Below are 23,166 nucleotides of genomic sequence, written 5' to 3' on the forward strand. Positions count from 1 at the left end.
TGGCTTGCTGTGTAGCTGGGTGACTGGCCACTAACATCCTCCTCCTGCCCCCCCCATCCTCACTTTTTCTCCTCCTATTTATTCTCTCTGCCTGCCAACCCTGCCTATCCTTTCTCCTGCATTGCTACTGCCATTCAGTTCTTTATTAGATCAAGCAGGTGTTTTAGACAGGCAAAGTAACACAGCTTCCCAGAGTTAAACAAATGCAACATAAAAGAATGCAATACATCTTTGCATCATTAAACAAATGTTCCATAGCATAAATAAATGCATCACATTTTAACTAATATTCCACAACAGAGAAGATCACTTTTCTTTGGGTTTGGGGGGATGTGGCCATTGGTAGGCTGCCCATGCCCCATAGATAACCTCAACCTACCCATATATGGGCAGCACTAATTGGCTTCAGTGGATTATAAATATAAAATAGAAGACATGAATTTGAGAAGGAGATAGGTTGGGAAAATCATTGAGAGAGTTAGTTACAAGGGGGCAGTAGAGAAATGGATATAAATATGATACATATATAAAAATTTTTAAAGAATAAATAAAAATATTACAAAAAATAAATGCACAAAGATCATAAAATATTGTCAGACTAAGTTATAAGATAACAATAGTATGTACAATGAAATAAATTCCAAACCTTGAATTCAGCAAAGAATTTAAAACATAATAAGATATATAACCAATAGGAAAAACACTGAATTTACATGTCAGAAAAGTATTAAAAAGTTAAATGCATGAATTTAATAGTTCATTAAGTATGTTTGAAAATAATTGGTGAATGGGAAAATTTAAGAGGAATATTACATAGATGTAAGAATATGAGAGACAGAAGCAGGCATAACATGAGTGTAAATTGGAATCTCCGAATTACAGAGCAAATAGAATGACACAGGATTTGGCTTTTTTAATGACTCATAAGTTTTCCCAAATAAATCCCGGGAGTCAGTGCTGAATTCAAGATACCACTGTATTTTCTAATAATCTCCCGATGCTTCTTTGACATTTCTTCCCTAAAATTTACAAACATTTCAACTGAGTCTATAAGTGGCATAGAATGCCAAGAAATTGGCAGAGAATTTGAACAGAAATACGAGGAAGTAGGAGGACTCAAAAAGTGGTGTTGAAAGGACAGGTTTGGGTGGAAATCGAGATAAATATAGGAGGTTAATAGATGAGAGATCAGTATAGATTTGTGAAACTGTAAGTGTGTATGAGGTTACAGGATCTTTTTTGAGTGATGATGAGACAAGTTAAATGGTAGACATTTGAAAATATAACATCTATTCTCATAAATCTTAAAAGGTAGAGCAGTACTAACCCTGCTAAGTTCTGACTATGAAAGTGGGCTGCAGAATGAGAACGGACATAGATATTGTTTCACAAAATCCCGTCTATAAGGATATTAGTTTTACTCTTGAAAAAAGCAAGAATAAAGTGGAGTAGATAAATTAAGTAGAACTACAAAGGTCCCAATTGACTCTAAATAATAAACTGACATTCCTATACAATAAGTAAGATGACTGATTGAGTGTCAAAGTGACAGGATCTAGATTCACCTTGGAGACAAATGTTTGGGCATATCTGTGAAGAACTTTCTAGATGAGATTAATGGAGATAAGATCCTCTCTAACTGCAAGTGAATAAACAGGAAGCGAAGTGAGTATCAGTATTCATTTCTCATTGCTTCCTGACTGTAGATGCCATATTGCAAGCTGGTTTCTTGTTCCTTCCCTGCATACTGCTATCTCTTTCCTGTCATGAAGGAATCTATCCATTTAAACTGAAAGCTATAATAAAACCTTCCTCCCTTAAATTGCTGCTTGGGAGGTATTTTGTCACAGCAATAAGAAAATTACTAATAAAGAAAACTGGTATACAGAAATAGGTTTGCTCCTGTGATGAACCTTACGATGTGGAACATGGGAGAGTTTGGGACTTTGGACTAGAAAAATCCCTCAAGTGCTATAAGCAGTCATTAATGGTCTGTTCTGGTAGGAGTTTCAAAGACCAGAAGTCCAGCAGAAATACTGACAGTGGAGTCATAGCTCACGAGACTTCAGAAGGGATCAAAGACTATATTGAGAACCAGAGAATCTAGAAGCCATTTGTGTGGCATTCATGCCATTAATCTGTCTGTATCCTGTTCGTGCCCTGAGAATTTCAGTGAATCTGAATACAGTACTACTGGACTAATCTGTTTGGCAGAGGAAATATACCAAAACAGAACAGCATAGAATGGTTATTGCTCACTACTCTTATTAAGGTCTCCACAAAAAAAAAAAAAAAAAAACAAAAAACACCACAAGTGGCCCACAAAGATAGAAGAAATGTGGATTATCAAGGAAAAGTCCTTTATTGAACATGTTTAAAGTCACAGACGCTCAAAAAGAGGCTTTATGACAAAGAGAAACCTCTTCCTCTGCGTTGGTACAATAAGATACCCTATCATCATGAACCCAGCCATCAGAGGCTCTAACTTACACAACTGAGAATTCATGTGTAAAGGCAGCACCTAAACTGAGAAAGCTAATGAAAGAATTCCTCGCTTGGAAGTTCTTCCTTGGGAAAGTGCTGCCCTAAGATCAGTACACAGGGGCTAATGTGACTGTAACTCCCAGGGTCCAGGCTCCATCTAGAGATTGCAGCTAAACCTGGCAGTGTTGGCCGTGTGGTTCTGGTTTGGTGTGTATGACAGATGGAAACTCTGAGGGGGTCATGGAGTCTTACACCATGATTCCAGAGAGCTGCTGAGGCCAGACAATGTGTGAAAGGGTTGGAGTCCCGAAGAAGGTGCTGTGAGGCCATTGTATGAAGCTGTGAAGGTTAAACGTGTGACAATGGAGAGCCCACGATGTTAGAGATGTCAAAACCATGGGATAGGTACCAAGGAAAGCTGCAGACATAGAATGACTCTGGCTCAATAGAGAATCTGTATGTGCTTTTAGAAGCAGAGGCAGAGGAGTGGGACTACCTAAGTAAGTCCTTTCTAATGCACATGATTTCATCGTGAGCCCCAGCTAGCCAACACAGAGCTGTAGGACTTGGTGTCTGCCCTACTGAGTTTCTGTCTTGGTTTGGTGCCATCATTCCTTGCTATGTTCCCATTCTTCCCTTTGAAATAGGAACGTTTGTTCTATGGCACTGTATTTTTGAAGTAACCCATTTTTATTTTATTTGTTTTTAATTTACATTTATTTTTTTGTTTCATTTTTGTGTATGTACATGTACACACACACACACACATACACACACACACACACACACACACTGTTTGTGGAGGTTGGAGAAAAACTTGCAGAAATCGAGAGTTAGTTCTCTCCTTCCACCATGTAGTTTGCAGGATCAAACTCAGACTGTCAGGTATGGCAGCAATTGCCTTTACTCACTGAGCCATCTTATTGCTCCCCCCCCTTTTTTTTTTTTTTTTTTTTGGTTTTTCGAGACAGGGTTTCTCTGTGTAGCTTTGCGCCTTTCCTGGAACTCACTTGGTAGCCCAGGCTGGCCTCGAACTCACAGAGATCCGCCTGCTTCTGCCTCCCGAGTGCTGGGATTAAAGGCATGCGCCACTACCGCCCGGCTCTCCCTCCCTTTTTAATAGAAAGTTATAGTTAAGAAATTGCCTTGCATCTCAAATGAGACATGGACTTGGAATTTTAAAATAATGTTGGAACTGCTGAAGAGTATGAGAACTTTTGAAGTGACACTGAATGCATTTTATATTATGAGAGACAGCCAGGAGCTTAGGGGAACAGAGGGTAAAAGGATATTACTTAAAAGTAATGTTTGGAGGGCTTAAAAGATGGCTCACTGGTTAAAAGCACTAGCTTCTCTTCTAGAGGACCCAGGTTCGATTCCCAGCATCCAAATGGCAGTTCACAACCGTCTGTAACTGCAGTTCTAGGAAATCTGATGTCCTTTTCTGGCGAACTACCTGCGCGTGGTGCACAGGCACACATGAAGGAAAAACACTCATAAACACATACTAATCATTTCTTTAAGTAACATATTTGTGTGTCAAGTTGACAAGGGATGGACTTGTGATAGTCTATATTGATTTCTAATTTGACAGGATCTAGAAGCATTGAGAGGACAAATCTCTGGCCATGTCTGTGAGGATTTAATTGATTTGGTTAATGGAGATGGGAGGCCTATTCTAACTGCTTGGCTGAATGAAAAAGAGAAAGCAAACTGAGTTTCACAGTTCATCTCCTGTTGCTTCGTAAATGCAGATGCATTGTGACCAGATAGTTTCCTGTTTCGTCCATTTCTTGTTTTGTTTGTTGTTGTTTTTTTTTTTTTTTTTTTTTTTTTTTTTTTTTTTTTGGAGACAAGGTTTCACTGCATAGACCTAGCTGTCTGCTGTCCTGGAACTCGTTTTGTAGACTAGGCTGGCCTTGAACTCACAGAATTCCCCTGACTCTGCCTCCCTAGTGCTAGGATTAAAGATGTGGCCTACCACCGCCCAGCTGTTTCTTCCTTTTCTGTTGCCATGTTTTCCCTGCTATGATGGAATGTATTCCCTAGAACTGTCAGCCAAAATGATCTCCTTCAATTGCTTCTCGTCAGTTATTTTAACACAACTATGAGGAAAGTAACCAATACAGTGTGGAAAAGGTGATGACTTGGAGAAATTGTGGAGCTTGATGTGATGACCATGGGCTAACCAGAAGAGAGGTACAGATAGTCCACGTATCTGAGGACAAAAAAGTAAGCAGATGTGTCTTGGAGAACCTAGATTCCTGTATGGTTAACAAACAACTATGCCACACCAGGGCTTACAAATACTCTGTATGATCCATGTTTCACCCTCTGCCTTCCTTCATTATTACTTTTTTTTCCCATTGGGAAAAGATTAAACATACTACACACACACATGCACAAAAGAGTCAAACAGCATTTAATCCCTGAGTAGCAACATGGACATACTGTGGTTCAGTCTAGTTCAGGGATAGGAGAAGCAAAATGAGGCTTAGCCATTAATGGGGGGAAGGAAGGGACTCAGACGGATCTTTAGGCTTGGGAGATGAAGTACTAGCAACAGGACTTGAAAGAACACGGTGTCTTCCCTTTTGATGACCCTGGCCACAGAGTACATCACCACTGTCGTCGTCTTCATTTTCACTCTCTGATGAGCTCTCACCAAAGGCACGTGGCTTCTCATAAACACAGCATTTGGATGAGCGACGGCCCAAGTGCTCATTGTCAATAGTGTCACTTGACCACTCAACTCTCTTGCAGGACTTAGACTTCTCTAACGGCTTGGACAGATTGCTATTTTTGGGCTCCTGAATGGCTTCTGTCAACTTCGATGCTGACTCTTCCATCGCCGAATTGGAAGCGGGGCAGAGGAGAGGAGTTGATGTATTGAAGGAATCTGAGGAAATAGAAATTGGAACCCAGTCACGGAGTCGCAAATAGAATTGAATGTTACATGTGGTTTTGTCTTAGCATTCTCACCCATTAGATGCCCAACTCACTATTGTTTCTTAGTTGCTTGTTTGCTCAAAATCAAGTCTTGAAATCACAGAAAATGATTTGGTTACCAGGGAAATGGAAGAAAGAAAATCTAGGCCAGACTACTTCAATCTCCTGTCAGATTAAAAATTAAATGATACTTTAAAATGCATGTCTTTGTGAAAATTAGCTTAGAGAAATCACCACACAGATCTTAATTTCTGATTTGAATTTGAGTAATAACAGACACACACAGATCAATATTTATTTCTGTCTATAAGCGAGTATGCCTATGGTCTTCTGTGTGTACTGATGAGGGTTAAAGACATGGCCAGAAAGAAACTCAAGTGCCATGCTACTATGCGAATCTGAATTTCATACTGGAATCCTTCTAGAATTATTAATTTATTAGGCAAAGAATACAATTTACTGTGTACCTTAAGTTTTAGTGAAGTACCAATGTGAAGGCAGGAAATGAATAGTTTAGAGATTTAAGACTTTAGTTAGTAATATAGATGAGTAATTAAACATTAACTAACATTAGTACTGGTGATAAACAGAAGGAAGACAATCATCAATAACTTGATCATTTAAAAGGGGAAAATCACTTGTTATTAAGGGTGGACACGAATTAGAATGTGGACACCACCAGATCTGAGGAGGAGGACTAGACTGAGCCAGGGAAATTAGCCAACTCTAAACCATTGGGGCTATAAAATCAGAATCCCTGGTCTTTAAATGACCCACTTTATATACATACCCATTTAATTGAGATCTCCACCAGGTCTTTCTGGTCTTATCTAGGTATACCGTCAGCAGACATCCTTAGGAGACCAGCTTTGCTATTGCTTTGTTGTGCCTGTCTCCGTGACGACTAAAAGACACAGATGGAATGTATGTTTCTATCTCCTAAGAGACCTGATTTTGACTATTCTACCTACTGATTGACTTGAAAAATGGTTTACCTTATACATGTTTTTTTCATAAGGGACCAGATCTCATTTCAATTCCTGTCAGTACTTGGCAAGGCCTGAGAATTTCATTTACCATGTGGATCTGTTAAAGCTGTGTCAGAATTTAAGAAATGTTTTATCAGTGTATACTTATTGAACAAAGCAATGGGTTTCATAATGCTGTTTTTGTTTAAATATATCGCTTATTTCCACCCTCCATTGCTTTCTCCTATTTCTCTTTCACAAGTGCCCTTTCCATGTTTAATCAACTTCTTGAGATTATATATCCCCAGTTCCAACCCATAAGGTCTAAAATCCAAGCCCACCATATTTTAATTTTTCACACCCTATAGGTATGGTCAAAAAGTAGATTGAGCTGGGCGGTGGTGGCACACACCTTTAATCCCAGCACTGGGAGGCAGAGCCAGGCTGATCTCTGTGGGTTCGAGGCCAGCCTGGTCTACAAAGCGAGATCCAGGACAGGAACCAAAACTACACAGAGAAACCTGTCTTGAAAATACCCCAAAAAAGTGGATTGAAAATAGTGTGGGTCAACATTTGTTAGCCCACAAATCTAGCTCATGATCCAAAAGTGTGCAATCCCAGTAGACATTAAGTAAATTAAAAATGCATGTGAGTGACATCTTTGTTAACTCTTTAAACTATGTCTGTTTAAATAACTTAAAATGACACAGTTAAAATATTTAAAAATAGAAGTCCATTTACCCAGATTTCCTCAATGACAACATTTCATGTAGCCACAAGTTTATCCAATCATGGACATGGGCACAACATTATTAGTTAAATGACAAGCCTGCTTTAGATCTAACCACCTTTTACTTGTACGCATCACTGTTTTTTTTTTTCCTGTTGTATAATTCTATTCAATTTTATCAGGTTTCAGTTCATGCAGACATCATCAGAATCAGTACACAGAAGTATTTCAACCTCTCAAACTATCTCTTACTACCCATATTATTAAAAACCTCCTTGACCCCTGGAAATAAGCATTTGTGCTCCATCTGTATAAGTTTGTCATGTAGACAATGTTATGTAAAGGAATTATAGACATTTTGAAATTGGACTTTTTTTTTTACTCAGCATAACACCACTGAAATTCACTCAATTGCTGTTTCACCTTTATTATTGCTGAATAATGTTGCATTTATGAATTATCACAAGCTGTTTTACCCAGTCATCTGTTGAAAGATATTTAGGTTATTTTCATTTTGAAGCCGTCATGAATAAAGATGTGATAAACCTTCATATAACAGTTTTCAGAGGGCGTAAGTCTTCCTGCTTCTAGAGTGAATGCCTAGGGGAAGTGACAACACACATCTGTAATCCCAGCACTCAGGAAGCAGAGGCAAATGCTATGGAAACCAGGGTGGCATTTCCTCAAAAAATTAAAAATATGGCTATTACATGGCCCAGCATATATGCAAAGGACTCTATGTCCTACCACAGATATTTGCACATTCATTTTTATTGCTGAAGTCTTCACAATAGAAAGAAAATGGAACCAGCCTAGATGTTCATCACCAGATGATCATCATAAGGTGAATGGATAATGAAAATGTGGCCCAGTAAACAATAGAATTTTACCCAGATGTTAAGAAACATGAAATTATGAAAATTTCAGGAAAATGAGATGACCCAGGCTCAGAAAGATTAATGTTCTTTCCCATATGCATAGCCCAACTTTAAATGGTGATGTGTATGTAACTAAGGAGTTATGGGAGTGGGAACAGATTATGAGACTAGACAGAAGAGCATGGGAGGTGAATAGGATGTGCTGGGAAAGGGAGCAGGAGAAGGGCAGAAAGGAGGCTACTAAGTGGGAAGCGGGGAGAATCGGGAAGAATGAGAGAGAAGGACAACCCAATTTTGTTTGAAAATTGGTGGAATGAAATAATTCTCTGTAAGCGAATAATAAATAAATAATTAAAATAAATAAATAATCAAGAAAAGAAGAGGGGGAAGGAAGACTGGCACAAGATGACTGTGAGTTTGAGGCCCAGTACTGGTTACATAGGGAGAAGCTATATTAAAACATCAAAAACAGAAAGAGTAAATTCCCCAGAATATCTCTGTTTAGCTACACAAAAGGTACGTGTTTTATTTTATAAATAATGGCCAGGCTTTTTTTCTTAAACAACTGTACCATTGTACATTCCCAGTATGTTTTTTATTTTGATGATTTTAATATGTGTAACACAGTGTATTTAGAGACACATATATCATCATGGTTACAATAATCATTCCCTTTGTCTCTAGAATTTTTTACTTAAAATATAACTTATATAGTATTAACGTAAAATGATAAGATTTATTTATCATATTCTATTATTTAGTTTTTGTTTGTATTAATTTTTAAGTTAACACATAAAACAATTGGTTTAATTATGCTATTTTTATACATAAATGTCCGTATATTGTATACCTAGTCATCCCCCTTTCTCCCTGCTTTCTTTTATTTCCCCCTCTTTCCACCTCCTCCTTGTTGTTCCCACTACTCCCCATTGTTTTCTTTTTCGTATACCACAACTTGCATTTAAAGCCAATTTTCTATAAACAGAATACTAATGGGCAATATTTGTTTTTTGTCCCCTTTGAAAATGTCTTTCAAAATAGAAAACTCGGATGTTGAAAGAACATTTACACATCTTTCCAGTAAGCAGAGCATCAGATGTACACCTATGTGAGAACCAAAGCCTCATCTGAACTGAATCCTGCCTCCCCAGAAAAGAAAGCCTGAAATTTTGTTTCTAAAGGTGGAACGTGATACCATTGTATATATGTACTATGATTTTAACCCATTCATCCGTTGTTGGACATCTAGGCTGATTACATGACTTGAGATTCCATCTCATATCACTTAGAATGGCTGCCAGAAGGAAAGTTAAAAATACCAAGTGTTGCTAAAAATGTTGGGTTGGTGTTAGATAAGAATCCCTACATATGCTGGGCAGCAGTGGCACATGCCTTTAATCCCAGCACTCAGGAGGCAGAGCTGGGCAGATCTCTGTGAGTTCGAGGAAAGCCTAGGCTACAAAGTGAGATCCAGGACAGGCACCAAAACTACACAGAGAAACCCTGTCTCAAAAAAAAAAAAAAAAGAATCCCTACATACTGCTGATGGGAATGCTAGTGCAGCCACTATGGATATCAATATATAGATCACTCAACAGACTAAAATATAGAACTACATCACCCCATGTGTACATTTCTAGAACCAAAGGCTGCATGCGATAGAGACAACTGCATACCCAGGTTTCTTGCTGCATATTCACAATAGCTAGTTCATAGATGACTCATTTGGAGATAATAATAATAATGTCTCATTTAGTGATCTTCTATATATTTTTATATGATTTTTTCAGACAAATTATTTCCTGATAGATATTTTTATTGCATTCTGTATGTGGTCTCTTCATTGTATTGACTATTCCCAGATATATACTAGTTCAATTTAATGACATTTGACTCTGTCGGTTTTATTACTTATATTAATATCTTAAAGTATTTCCTTTGTCTATTCTTCTAGTGTGTTCCTACTTCATCAGAGAAACTTCTTAGGCAATGAACAGAAATCCATTACTGAACAAAATGCCAATAATAATTGATGGTGGAGTACTCAGCTTCCATCATCCCCTCCAAGGATCAAGGAACATCTGCAAAGGAGAATAGAAGAAGGTAAGTGACAAGACGGGAAGATATGGACCAAAACTCTGTCTTCTAGACACCAGAAAACCATTGCACTCATGAACTTACTTGTGGTTATCTGCACAAGATCCATACAAGACCATGTGTGTTAATATTTCCTCATGGACAGAGAAGGGACCAAGATGCCCCCACCCCTTCCTGGCAGTTAACTATTGGCAGTTGTTGTTGTAAAAGGGATTATCATTTTCTTCTGTGGTGTAAACAATGGTATATTATCCTTGCCCTATTAAGCTACCTCTATGGGAGGGGGGGTCCCAAAACGGCTTGACCACACAACTGCCATGACAGGTTTAGAGGCCCAGACACAGCTTATGTAACAGATTTACTGGCAGGCAACACCCAGATCCAGAAAAAGCCATGATCTGACGCACCCAGGGAGGGCCTGCATCTAAGGGGAAATATCTGACATTCCAAACATTCCCTACACCCCTAGACAAATATCAGCCAATCAGGGTCCTGAACCCTGGAAATCCCCTCACCCCAACCTCTGCTATGATAAGAACCCCACCCTTCCCAGGCTCAGGGCTCTCTGCTCTCACTGCTGCATCTGACAGAGAGTCCAAGCTCCGAGCTTGAAAATAAAGGCTCTTTGCTTTCACATATGGAATTGGGTCTCTGTGATGGTCTTTTGGGGGTCCCCACAATCTGGGCATAACAAACCAAGCATGGTGATCATGGGTCCCTATTTTCCAATACAACAAACCAATTAATATGACAGGCTTGGTATGATGTAATGGGGTAATGTCAGGGATACTTAGAGTAACATTCCCTTTCCCTCATTCTTAAAATCTCCTTAAATGTGTTTCCTAATAACTGTGCTTTAGAATGGAAAGGCTAGACCAGTAACCACAAAACACAGATGTGTTTTGTTCCAGATAAAATTTATACTACAATTCCTGTGCTTGGTTCTGGATTAAGTTTTTAATACAAATCCACACAATGCCATCATATACCCTTAGTCTGTAGAATGTAACTGAAATCTATCAACAGATATATGGCCAATTTAGAAAATGGAAATGAAGGAACTTCTGTAGAATTCTGAGGATTCTGGCCTGGCAGAAGTACAATGACTGTTTCAAAGAATGACAATAAGCATATAATTGTGGACAGTGGGAACCAAAGAACAGTAATGGCAAGATGATGCCAGTTAGTTTGAGAAAGGGATAAAGAAGGGTAAGAAAAGTGAATGTAAGGATATCATATTGACCTTAAAACCTATATGGTTTGGTGAAAGTAAAACGTGGAACAAGAGAAAAGAATTTGGGAAATTGATCCTTTTGTGGTCAGTGTCTAAGAGACCATCATTGGGCAATGAATAGTTTTCCAGATGTGATGGTAATAAAAGAAATACTTTATAGCATAAAAATCAAAGGCTTTATGTAATTGGCAAAATGACACATAGGCTATTATCCATCAGTTATTCCAGAATATGTTTGTATCAATAATCTTTTTTTTATCCTGGCATGATCAGACACCAGATGGCCTGGGAATTGAACCTGGATCTTCTGGAACACCAGTCAGTGCTCTTAACCACCAAGCCATCTCTCTTCCCCTCTAATAACCTTCAACAAAAGTTTAGAAGCTTTTTTCAGCACAGGAGATCTGTATGAGCTTCTAAACCCAATATGAACTTTGATGCCCTGAACAATTAGTATGCTAATCTCTCTCTAGTAGTTACCTTTATGATGTCTGACAACTCAAAATTATCAATGTGTCAGAATAGTCACAAATGGAGCAGATCCAAGTCTCTGAGGACTTTCAGAAGTGAACTCTCCAAAAGAACACAACACTACAAATCTTATAAGTACAATAATAGCTTGAAAATGGGATATTAAAAAGTTTTAAATAGACAAGCACCACCTATACCAGTTGGAAGAAGAGGTGAATGACTAGTCTCCCAGCTAAAATGCCCCAATGCCTAGGCTCTATGCCCCAAGGCACACCCCATGCCACTCCTCTTCCCACCTCAGCCCCAGCAGCAAGCCAGCAGGTAAGAGTCCTGCAGGCAGGCTACACTACCACAGCCACCACCCACTGGACTCTGTAACCTACAAGACCCACTCTTGCCCTCAAACCCATCAAACCCATCATCCTCCCTCTAGCCAACCATCCCCTTCAACATCAGCAGCCCCTAGAGGCACAAGCACCACCTGCACCAATTGTAAGAAGAGCAGCCTCCTCATGAACAGCCCTCTCCAGCAACATCAACAGACTCTATAGGCACAAGTGCCACCTACACCAGTTGGAAAAACAGGCACAGGCAAAACCTACACCAGTTGGAAGAACAGACCCCATAGGCACAAGTAAAGCCCAAACAAGCCAGAAGAACTGGATGATATGCTAGATCAATATACCCAAACCCCTACAAACCTCAGCTGAGACAACTCTAGTCATCTGACAACCAGCCAATCAGCAGAGCCCTTGGCCATCCAGGCCAAAAGGCAATAAAGGAAACAGAAAATAAAGGAACAAAAGACCCATACAACAAAGACATCACAAGAATCAACATGTGTACCTATAATTATCCCAAACCCAAATGGGTAAATGACAGTGTAAGAATAATTCAACAACATAAAGAGCAAGCACCACCAGAGCCTAATGGTTCTACAACAGCAAGACCTGAACATCCCAATGCAGATGAAGCAGAGGAAAATTACCTTAAAAATAACTTTATGAAGATGATAGAGGCCCTTAAAAAAGAAATGAAAAATTCCCTTAGAGAAATCAAGGAAAAGACAAAAATTGTAAGAAATCAATAAGTCCCATAAATAAAGCCAAGAAAAAAAATAATCAAACACATGAAGGAAACAGTTCAAGACTTGAAAACTGAAATAGAGACAACAAAGAAAACACAAACTGAGGGAATTCTGGGATTGGAAAATCTGGGTAAATGAACAGGAACTACAGATGCAAGCATAACCAACAGAATACAAGAGATGAAAGACAGAATCTCAGGCGTTGAAGATACAATAGAGGAAATAGATTCATTGGTCAAAGAAAATGTTAAATCCAACAAATTCTTAACACAAAACATCCAGGAATATAGCACAAATCTTAACAGGTCTTATTAATAAAATCAAACCTGAAGCCAGGTATTGGGGTGAATGCTGGAAGATCAGAGAAGCAGAACAAGCCACAGCCACCTCACCTCGCCAGTTCCTCAGCTGATCCTGTTTCCTCAGACTGGAAGCCTCTGAGTCCTCATCCAGAATGAATCTCAGCTGAACTGCTATTCAAAAGCCTAAAAGCTTAACCAGCCTCTAGTTCCTGGTCCTCGGGCCTTATATATCTTTCTGCTTCTTGCCATCACTTCCTGGGATTAAAAGCTTGTGTCACCATGCCTGGCTGTTTCCAGTGTGGCTTTGAACTCATAGAGATCCATTCTCTGGCCTCTATATCTAGTGGCTGTTCTGTTCTCTGACCCCAGATAAGTTTATTAGGGTGCACAATATTTTGGGGAACACAATATTACCACACAGGAAATCTGGGACACCATGAAAAGACCAAACCTAAGAATAATAGGGATAGAAGAAGGAGAAGAATTCCAGCTCAAAGGCACAGAAAATATATTCCACAAAACCATAGAAGAAAACTTTCCCAACCTAAAGATGGACATGCCTATAAAGATACAAGAAGCTTATAGAACACCAAATAGACTGGACTCCCCCACAAAAAAAGGCCCCTCGCCACATAATAATCAAACCATTAAATATACAGAATAAAGAAAGCATATTAAGAGCTGCAAAGGAAAATGGCCAAGTAACATATAAAGGCAGAACTATCAGAATTACACCTGACTTCTCAGTGGAGACTCTGAAAGCCAGAAGGTCCTAGACAGATGTTTTGCAGACACTAAAAGACCATGGATACCTGGCAAAACTTTTAATCACCATAGATGGAGAAAACAAGATAATCCATAACAAAACCAGATTTAAACAATACCTATCCACAAAGCCAGCCCTACAGAAAGTACTGGATGGAAAATTCCAACCCAAGGAGGTTAGCTGCACCCACAAAAACACAGGCAATAGACAATCTCATACCATCAAATCCCAAGGAAGGGACACACACACACACTACCACCACCACCACCAAAACAAAACAAAAAAAAAAAAAACAGCAGGAATTAACAATCACTGGTCATTAATATCCCTTAATATCAATGGACTCAATTCACCTATAAAAAAGACACAGACTAACATAACGGATATGAAAACAGGATCTATCCTTCTGCTGCATACAAGAAACACACCTCAACTTCAAAGACACACATTACCTCAGAGTAAAGGGTTGGGAAAAGATTTTTCAATCAAGTGGACCTAAGAAACAAGCTGGTGTAGCTATTCTAATATCTAACAAAATAGATTTCAAACTAAAATTAATCAAAAGACATAGAGAAAGACATTTCATATTCATCACAGGAAAAATACATCAGGATAAAAATCTCAATTCTGAACATATATGGCCCAAATACAAGAGCACACACATATGTAAAAGAAACATTACTAAAGCTTAAATCACACATCAAGCTCGACACACTACAGTGGGAGACTTTAACACCCCCACTCACACCATTGGACAGGTCTGCCAGGCATACACTTAAGAGACAAATAAGGAAACTACAGATGTTATAACTCAAATGGATTTAACAGGCATCTATAGAGCATTTCACCCAAACACGAAAGAATGTACCTTCTTCTCAGCACCTCATGGAACCTTCTCTAAAATTAACAAAGCAAATCTTAACAGATACAAAAAAAAAACTGGAATAACCCCTTGTATCTTATTAGATCACCATGGCTTAAAGTTAGAATTCAATGACAACACAAATTGCAAAAAGCCTACAAACTCATGGAAACTGAACAATGCTCAACTGAATCACCACTGGGTCAAGGAAGAAATAAAGAAAAAAAATTAAAGACTTCCTAGAATTCAATGAAAATGAATGTACTACATACCCAAACTTATGGGATGCTATGAAAACAGTGCTAAGAGGAAAACTCATAGCACTAAGTGCCTACATCAAGAATTTGGAGAAATTTCACACTAGTGACTTAACAGCACACCTGAAAGCTCTAAAACAAGAAGAAGCAAACTCACCCAAGAATAGATGACAGGAAATAATCAAACTGAGGGCTGAATCAATAAAATAGAAATGAAGAGAACAATACAAAGAAACAGTGAAATAACGAGTTGGTTTTTTGAGAAAATCAACAAGATAGACAAGCCCTTATCCAAACTAACTACAAGGCAGAGAGAGAGAGTATCCAAATTAACAAAATCAGAAACGAAAGGGAGATATAACAACTGACAATGAGGAAATCCAGAGAATCATCAGGTCATACTTCAAAAACCTGTATTCCACAAAATTGGAAAATCTAAAAGAAATGGACAGTTTTCTGGATAGGGATCACATATCAAAATTAAATCAAGACCAGATAAACAATTTAAATAGACCTTTAACTCCTATGGAAATAGAAGCAGTCATTAAAAGTCTCCCAACTAAAAAAAGCCCAGGGCCAGATGGTTTCAGTGCAGAATTCTACCAGATTTTCAAAGAAGAGCTAATACCAATACTCCTCAAATTGTTCCACACAACAGAAACAGAAGAAACATTGCCAAACTCTTTGTATGAGGCTACAGTTACCCTGATACCCAAACCACACAAAGATGCAACAAAGAGAATTACAAACCAATCTTGCTCATGAACATTGATGCAAAAATACTCAATAAAATATTGGCAAACCGAATCCAAGTACACATCAAAAAACTCATTCACCATGACCAAGTAGGCTTCATCCTGGAGATGAAGGGATGGTTCAACATATGAAAATCTGTCAATGTAATCCACCATATAAACAAACTGAGAGAAGAAAAAAACACATGATCATCTCATTAGATGCTGAAAAAGCCTTTGACAAAATGCAACACCCCTTCAGGATAAAGGTCTTAGAGAGATCAGGGATACAAGGAACACAACTAAACATAATAAAGGCAATATACAGCTAGCCAACAACCAGTCAAATTAAATGGAGAGAAACTCAAAGCGATTCCATTAAAATCAGGAACAAGACAAGGCTGACCACTCTCCATATCTATTCAATATAGTACTTGAAGGTCTAGCTAGAGCAATAAGACAAAAAAGGAGATCAAGGGGATACAAATTGGAAAGGAAGAAGTCAAACTTTCCCTATTTGCAGATGATATGATAGTATACATAAGTGACCCCAAAAATTCTACCAGGTAACTCCAAACCTGATAAACACCTTCAGTAGTGTGGCAGAATACAAGATTAACTCAAAAAAATCAGTAGCCCTACTATATACAGATGATAAATAGGCTGAGAAAGAAATCAGAGAAATAACACCCTTTACAATAGCCACAAATAATATAAAATATCTTGGGGTAACTCTAACCAAACAAGTGAAAGACCTGTATGACAAGAACTTTAGGGGAGCTGGAGAGATAGCTCAGAGGTTAAGAGCACTGGCTGTTTTTCTAGAGGTCCTGAGTTCAATTCCCAGCAACCACATGGTGGCTCACAGCCCTCTATGATGAGATCTGGTGCCCTCTTCTGGCATGCAGGCATACTTGGAAGCAGAATGTTGTACACATAATAAATAAATAAATCTTAACAAAAAAAAAAAAAAGAACTTTAAGTCTTTGAAGAAAGAAATTGAGAAGATATCAGAAAATGGAAAGATCTTCTATGTTCTTGGATAGGTAGGATTAGCATTTTAAAAATGGCAATCTTACCAGAAGCAATCTACAGATTCAATGCAATCCCCATCAAAATCTCAAAACAATTCTTCATAGATCTTGAAAGTACAATACTCAACTTCATATGGAAAAACAAAAAACCTAGAATAGCTAAAACAATATTGTACAATAAAGGAACTTCCAGTGGCATCACTGTCTCTGACTTCAAGCTCTACTATAGAGCTATAGTAATAAAAAATAGCTTGGTATTGATATAAAAACCAACATCTGGATCAACGGATTCAAATTGAAGATCCTGATTGAAGATCCTGATATTAATCCACACACCTATGAACACCTGATTTTTGACAAAGAAGCCAAAACTGTACAATAGGAAAAACAAAGCATCTTCAACAAATGGTGCTGGCATAACTGGACGTCAACCTGTAGAAGAATGCAAATAGATCTATATCTGTCACCAGGCATAAAACTCAAGTCCAAGTGGTTCAAATACCTCAAGATAAATCCAGTTACACTGAACCTGACAGAAGAGAAAGTGGGAAGTAGCTTTGAACATGCATTAGCACAGGAGACCACTTCCTGAATATAAGACCAGTAGCATAGACACTGAGATCAACAATTAATAAATGGGATGACATCAGAATGGGAAAAGATCTTCACCAACCCCACATCTGACAGAGGGCTGATCTGCAAAATATATAAAGAACTCAAGAAATTAGACATCCAATTACCAAATAATCCAATTTAAAAATGGGGGACAGATCTAAGCAGAGAATTCTCAACAGAAGAATCTCAAATGGCTGAAAGACATTTAAGGAATTGCTCAACATCCTTAGTTATCATGGAAATGCAAATCAAAACGACTCTGAGATACCATTCTACACCTGTCAGAATAGCTAAGATCAAAAATACTGATGACAGCCTATGTTGGAGAGGATGTGGAGTAAGGGGAACATTCCTCTAGTGCTGGTGGGAGTGCAAACTTACTTGTACAGCCACTTTAGAAATCAATATGGCAGTTACTCAGAAAATTGGGAATCAATGTACCCCCCAAGACCCAACAATACCACTCTTGGGCATATACACAAAGGATGCTCAATCTTATCACAAGGACACTTGCTCAACTATGTTCATATCAGCATTATTCGCAATAGCCAGAACCTGGAAACAACCTAGATGCCCCTGAACCAAAGAATGGATAAAGAAAAAGTTTCACATTTACACAATTGAGTATTACTCAGTGGTAAAAAAAAAAAAAATGACATCATGAAATTTGCAGGCAAATGGATGGAACTAGAAAAAATCATCCTGAGTGAGGTAACCCAGATCTCAGAAAGACAAACACATAGTACTCACTCATAAATGGATAGTAGATGTAATTCAAAGGATAACCAGGCTACAATCCAGAGAAACTAGGTAACAAGGAGGACCCTAAGAGGGACGTTTGGATTGCCCTGGGAAGGGGGAATAGATGAGATATCCTGAGTAAACTGGGGGCAGGGGAGAGAGGGGACCAGATGGGGAATGGGAACATAAGGGATCAGGATGGTCGAGTTGGGAGAGGGACACGGAAGAGGGAGAGCAATGAAAGAGATAACTTATAAAGGGAGCCATTATGGGGTTAGGAAGAAACTTGGTGCCAGGGAAACTCCCAGGAATCCACAAGGATGACCCCAGCTAAGACTCCTAGCAGTAGTGGAGAGGATGCCTGAACTGGCTTTCTCCTGTAATCAGAGTGATGACTACCCTAATTGTCATCATAGAGCCTTCGTACAGTAACTGATGGAAGCAGATGCAGAGATCCACAGCCAAGCACTGGGCCAAGTCCCAGGAATCTGGTTGAAGAAAGGGAGGAGGGATTATATCAGCAAGGGGGGTTCAAGATCATGATGGGGAAACCCACAGAGACAGCTGACCTGAGCTCTTGGGAGCTTAGGAATTCTCGACTGACAGCTAGGGAACCTGCATGGGACCAACCTAGGGCCTCTGCATGTGGGTGAAAATTGTATAGCTTCATTTGTTTGTGGAGCCCCTAACAGTGAGACCAGGATCTATCCCTGGCACATGAGTTGGCTTTTTGGAACTTATTCCCTATGGTGGGATGCCTTGCTCAGCCTTGATGCAGGGGGCAGGCAGAGAGCTTGGTCAGTCCTCAACTTGATGTGCCACGCATTGTGGAGTGGATAATGGGGGCAGAAAGGAGGTGTGGGGAGGGATTAGGAGGAGAGGAGGGAGAGGAAACTGTGGTTGGTATGTAAAATAAATTAAAAATTTAAAAAAAAATCAGGGAAAAAATGTGGCTCATTTTCACTTTCCAGTACATGTATGCATTCTTCTCCATCAGGAGGTATACAAATATTAGCTATTGTAAAAATAATCAAAACACAATTAGAAAACGGAATACTCTAAACAGAACATAGAAATAACTTAATGTTAGGTGATGCTAAAAGTGCAAATGTGCAATTAACAAATTCAATTGAACATATTTTATAGCTGTCTACTTGAATCCTCAGAAAAGCTTGCAATCATAGAAACACTAACACTTTCCTAGGATAGACATGCTGTGCTACCAGTATGAGGACTTTCAAGATCATGGATGATTTTACTAGAAATTCATGACTCCATGAATGTTTTCTGGTTCTACATTTGAAGATAAGCTGGAAAGGAACACATTCATTATGTGTGCTGTGGATATCACTATATGTAAATAAACTCTGATTGGCCAATAGCCAGACAAAAAGTATAGGCGGGACTAACAGAGAAGAGAATTGAGGGAACAGGAAGGGAGGAGGAGACTGGCTGGAGCCGCCGCCAGGACAAGGAAGATGTAAGGTACCAGTAAGCCATGAGCCATGTGACAAAGTAAAGATTAATAGAAATGGGCTAAATATAAGAGTAAGAGCTAAACAATGACAGGCCTGAGCTAATGGCCAAGCAGTTTAAATAATGTAAGAGTCTGTGTGTTTATTTTATAAGTGGGATCCGGGACTGGCGGGACTTGGTGGCGGGAGCTGGAGAAAAATTCTCCAGCTACATATGTGCCCTATTGTCTGTCTAATAATAGCAAGTTTTAACAAGTCACTAATAACTTCATCAAAGCTATTCTCAGGATATCATACATTTTTCTCGGAGCATCCTGTTTTTGATCTTTGAAACATTCTTATCCCTCTCTGGGCCAATTTTTCCCTTATGGCACATCCTAGAATATAAAGCCGTTCTGGAGTATATGTCTTGTTTTTCATAGCAGAGGAATGGTATTGTTTGTTTTGGGGCTAAGCCAGTAGATTATTAAATTTGTAGTTCCTCCTAAAAACATGCTGTATTAGTATGGTGTCCTTATTCTCATTTTATGCTCTTCCAGCTTATTCCACATGTATTCTGTAATTTGTTTGGATGCTGCAACATGCCAATATTTTATCATACATTAACATGTTATAGATGATATTTTATAATTGTCTAGATGATCTCATGTGTTCTTTTCCATATCTGTATCACCGTTGGTTGGACAGGGAACATCCTCTGAAACCCCATTAGTTTCCAACCCACTATGTGAAATGTTCATTGATAACATGTTTCAGTCAGGATGCTTTGGCTTTCTAAGAACACAACCCAACTTCTCATATTCAGAAAATAATACTTGCTAAATATGTGAAAGGTATAAGCAAACATAGAGTTTAGCATGGAAAATCTCATCTTCCCACTCATGTTATTCTGTCATTTCTTTTAGCTCCTTCTTATGTGAGACAATCAACCAAGAGTTCTACCTGATGTGTACATATTGACCAAGACAGGACAAAATTCTCTGGAATAAAATGAAAAAGAAACTGCAAAACCAAATCTACATTTGAAATTTTACAAGAACATAGGATGAATGGAGACAATGAATACCGTGAAGTTGCTTTCTAGATTTTTGCAATTGTAAAGACAGACAGGAAAACCAGACATCACTGTCCCTTTCTCCAATAATGCCTCCCCATTAGACATTCAGGGAATGGACACACTCTTAAGACATCACTATCTCACCTCTTCCCTTAATGTGAGAAAGAACTCTGACCACCAAATTCCATCCTCAATCCCACCATGATGCAAGTGCAATTTTCCTTAAATTTCTCCATAGGCTGTTTATCTGTCTCAAAAAAGAGGTTTTAAATAAGTAAAATTTTAGAAATGGCACCAGAGAAACAAATTTTGCAAGAAAAACAGGAAAATTTTCAATTATCTTTCAAAATAATAATTCAGAGATGCTATGAATATTGTTGATGACCTTAATAGCCCCCCTATCAATCCTTCTTTGTTGTTTAATACCCAATTTGTGTGGGTTGATTGCCTCCAAATTTAGAGTGGGCTTTTGCTGTGATAAACATATTAGCTAAAGGAATCTATATTATTAGCTAAATGTGCTTAGTTCTTAAATCAGCATATAAAATGGATCTAAAATAACTGGGCACAGCATTTTGGGGGGAATATGTTACAATGGGAGGCAAATGACCTGTGATTTTTGAAAGAATTTTTTTTTGATTTCACAGTGAAATGATTCTTTGTCCCAGTGTCTGTGAATGAGAAAGCATTTATCTGCTAAACTTGTGGACAGCTCTAAGTTTTTAGGGTGAAAGTACAACACAAAATAGAAGACAAAGGAAAATTTGGCTGTTGGTGGCATAACAGTATATTTGCATGCCTGGGCTGCTTTGACAAACAGCTTAAACAACAAATACTTATCTTCTCAAAATTGTAAACTTTGTAAGTCTAAATAAAGGGTTTATCTTTATTCAGCACATTTCTCTTGGCTTCTTAAATGTTGATCTCTGCTTCTGACTTCAGATGACCTTATCTGAGTGTCCCTGCATTCTAATTTCTTTCTTTCTTTCTTTCTTTGTTTATTTATTTATTTAATTATTATTATGTATACAGTATGCCTGTTTGTCAGAAGAGGGCACCAGATCTCACTATTGATGGTTGTGAGCCACCATGTGGTTGCTGGGAATTGAACTCAGGACCTCTGGAAGAGCAGCCAGTGCTCTTAACTTCTGAGCCATCTCTTCAGCCCGTAATGTCTTATAAAAATTCCAATATATAGGACTTGTGTGCACGCACAGGCATACCCAGAGACACATAAATACATTTTTGAGATTAAACTAAATGTACAATAAAATAACAGAATAAATAAGAAATTAAGCTGGGTGGTGGTGGCACATGCCTTTAATCCCAGCACTCAGGAGACAGAGCAAGGTGGATCTCTGTGAGTGCGAGGTCAGCATGGTCTACAGAGTGAGTTCCCAGGATAGGCTCCAAAGCTACAGAGAGAAACCCTGTCTTGAAAAAAGCTAAGGGGTTGTGGATTTAGCTCAGTGGTAGAACCCAGGTGCACACCTTTAATCCCAACACTGGGGAGGCAGAGGCAGGCAGATCTCTGTGAATTTGAAGCCAGCCTGGGCTACAGAGTTCCACAACAGCCAAGGCTACACAGAGAAACCCTGTCTCGAAAAACCAAAATAAACAGACAAACAAACAAATAAGAAAAAGAGAGAGAAAGAAAGAAAAAGAAAAGAAAGAATGAACTAAAGACACAGCAGGTGTGTTTGTCAGTATGTTATACAAAGCATTATGCCTTGCCTAATGTAACTTAACTGAGCAGCACGCTGGGATTATGTGACACTGGATATCCACATCATCATAGGTAAAAATTATTAGTAGTGAATATTAATAATTGTATATTTATAAATGTGCACATAGTATGTACATAAAATGATCTATTGCCAAAATGTATTTATGACCAAACTTTGTGAATTTTGTGTTTATACGTAAATTTGACAGTATAAGCAAGGGGCACAGGAAAGAAACTGCTGAGGTGGCTGCTCCATGGTAAGGAGGGAAGGGTTTTTGTTTTGTTTTTGTTTTTTTCTTTTTTTCCTGGAGCTGAGGTTCGAACCCAGGGCCTTGTGCTTGCTAGGCAAGCGCTCTACCACTGAGCTAAACCCCAACCCCGGGAGGTTTTTATTGTAGGTAAGAGACAGAATATCCAGAGGCATCTGGAAGAGTCCAGAGCAGCGAAAAAAGAAACAGACTGGATATAGCCAACGCTAGGAAAGCAGGGCATGGAACAATTATGTGTGTTATAAGGAAGATGAGTAGCTGAGGGTAGGTTAGCCCATGATCTGGAGCAGCCTGGGAGTTTAGAACAGAGGAGGAAGTGAGAAAGGCCAGGATCCAGGGACATGGGCTTTAAGATGTTTAACAAAAATGTATGAATAGGGAAGGAAGTACCCTGAAGGCCAACAAGGGCTTTGATAGGCAATCACAGGTA

At 38.7% G+C, this 23,166-nt stretch overlaps 1 long non-coding RNA gene and 1 other non-coding gene across 2 annotated transcripts; both read right to left on the reverse strand.

The window, feature by feature from the left end:
• Positions 1-5,287: 5,287 nt before the first annotated feature.
• Positions 5,288-6,789, reverse strand: LOC131899794 (uncharacterized). The gene is made up of 3 exons (XR_009376124.1): positions 6,429-6,789; positions 6,224-6,337; positions 5,288-5,383 (listed from the first exon to the last, which is right to left on the reverse strand). It is a non-coding gene; the product is annotated as an uncharacterized LOC131899794 (long non-coding RNA).
• Positions 6,790-22,770: 15,981 nt separating this feature from the next.
• Positions 22,771-22,850, reverse strand: Trnaa-agc (transfer RNA alanine (anticodon AGC)). The gene has a single exon. It is a non-coding gene; the product is annotated as a tRNA-Ala (tRNA).
• Between the last annotated feature and the right edge of the window lie 316 nt (positions 22,851-23,166).

Source organism: Peromyscus eremicus, chromosome X, assembly GCF_949786415.1.
Source record: "Peromyscus eremicus chromosome X, PerEre_H2_v1, whole genome shotgun sequence".
NCBI classification, from domain to species: domain Eukaryota; kingdom Metazoa; phylum Chordata; class Mammalia; order Rodentia; family Cricetidae; genus Peromyscus; species Peromyscus eremicus.